This window comes from Oncorhynchus tshawytscha, linkage group LG04, assembly GCF_018296145.1.
Source record: "Oncorhynchus tshawytscha isolate Ot180627B linkage group LG04, Otsh_v2.0, whole genome shotgun sequence".
NCBI classification, from domain to species: Eukaryota; Metazoa; Chordata; class Actinopteri; order Salmoniformes; family Salmonidae; genus Oncorhynchus; species Oncorhynchus tshawytscha.
Genome location: NC_056432.1, coordinates 64,574,224 through 64,576,487, shown reverse-complemented (window position 1 = coordinate 64,576,487; position 2,264 = coordinate 64,574,224).

Sequence of the window (2,264 nt, the reverse complement as noted above, 5' to 3'; positions counted from 1 at the left end):
GTGTCAGCCGCAGTCCATTTTTATTGGGTAGAGAACAGGGCCGTCCTCCTGATAGAATTAAAATCTAGCCTAATTTACATAAACGAACCCAGCCATCCATGTTGAGGAGGGAAAGTACTTATCACAGTGTCTCTCGTTATAAGTCAAAAGGAAACGCATTGAAATCGACACGATATCTGTATTGAATAGATAGACCCAGTTTAAACACACTGACTTACATTTAAGATATTATAATGAATATACTAATACAAAATAGGATCAGAGTAAGATGTTATAATTGAAGAAGTGGTGCTTGTGGTATTTACGAGATAATTAAACACCTTGGTAAAGGGTAAGTGTGAAAGCAATTCCTTAAACGACTATTTAATAAAAACAACATGCACAGACTTGAGCTGTAAAGACTTCACCGTGCGCCTTTAAGTAAACGAACCTTCTTTATATGAGACTTGAGTGAAAGAGAGATTCTGAACTTTTTTCTCTCCAGATATGGGTCTATAATAGGCAAATATATAGAGTATTTTTAAGTACCCGGATAATTATTTTGTAGCTAACACTTCAATCTATTAATGAAATACCAGTGACCTTATTTCCATTAAAGGTGATAAGAAGCATAAGAATGAATCCTGATGCAGGACTACTTAGAACAAACCCGAATGACATCATGTATTTATTCTTCAGCTACACTTGTCATATTTAAGTGTGATGTCTATGAATAAGGTCCGTTTGCCACACATTTCATCAACTCACCTGTTACACCATCCCCACACGGTCTTAAGATGTTATTTAGTGTGGATTTAAAGCTATCACTATTATTTCCTAGTCTGTTGATGAGAGGGTTCTCTCCTGTGGTGATAATTCCCTGTTAGCATTCACTTCAAACTTCCCAATACACATTTGAACGATTTAAGTCGGCTCAAGCAATGTCTCAAAAATAAAAGGAATTACACGGATATTTACACCTCGGGAGGGATGGTAGGCCTACTTGGCAATTGCTCACATCTCAAGATAGGCATATAACAATTTTGGGCTAAAATAGTTATCTAATAAAACCAAAAATGACTGACATCGCATTATTGCTATTGGGTCAAACTTAATGTAGGGTCAAAATTAATGTATCAATAATGATTGGAAGCAAAGCTCTTATACCGGCATGAGTAACCTCTCATCACGGAGATTTAGGCCTACGTCCTAAAATATAAGGTATATCCTTTATAATGTTGGTTGGGTGAGTTTATTTGAACTCTCTCGTGTGATTCCATGTTTTGATAATACATCTACAGGCTACATTAAATTATAGCCTACTAGGAAATCCACAAGGCCTAAATGTAGAATTTCATTTTCTTAAAATACACTGTTCTTGCTAGCTTTTTTTTTTAGCAATAAAATATTGGATAAACCCATTTTTATTTATTTATTCCAACCTAATGGCTACTTATTGATGAACATCTATAAAATAGTCTATAGGTTACTGTTGTTGGACATCTATCTAGGGGAATATATTGACAATCCAAGAAGCGGCTGACATAATTTTAAAAAAGTGGAAGGAGTTGTATAATAGTTGTATAATTTTGAAATACCCCGCAGTGGTGCTTTTTCTCCATCACCACAGCTCCCTTTTTTTCACAGCATGGGCAACACTCCTAACGTGTCTGTTTCACATCAAAGACGACAAAGACGAAAAAGTGACATTGATTAATGCAACCAAAACATCCCATCTTCTACCTGTCGCCTCTCCTTTTAAAAGACTACAGGGAGCAGAAGATAAGACATACATGTAGACAGTGTCACTTCCCTGCTACCACTCCACTCATTCTCCGTTCATTGAGCTCCCTCTGTTGGACAAAACATCAACTCGAACTCGGTATAATACAGTAACATGCCACCCTCTGATCCTAGTTATAATTTAATTTGGTGGCAACTTGATTGATCAGAAGGTAGCCTATATGATACCAATGTTTTAAAGGTCAAAAGCCTCGAGGGGATTTATATTCCCTATGAAATAAATAGCTATTGAATGATCTGAATAGCATTTCTCTATAGGTGTTTGAAGTAAGGTATCAAGTATACGTGCAGGCAGTCACCCCTGATATCAGTGCAGACAGGTCACCCGTGATACAAGTTAGTATTCAACATCCATCCATCTTTGAGACGACGTGGAAAACGGCCACTAGGGGCAACAGTGAGCGATGTTACCTTCAGTCAGGTTTCGTAAGCATCTGTGACTGGTTTCAAAGGTTGCATGTTTGAATCCAGCTATAGAGAGT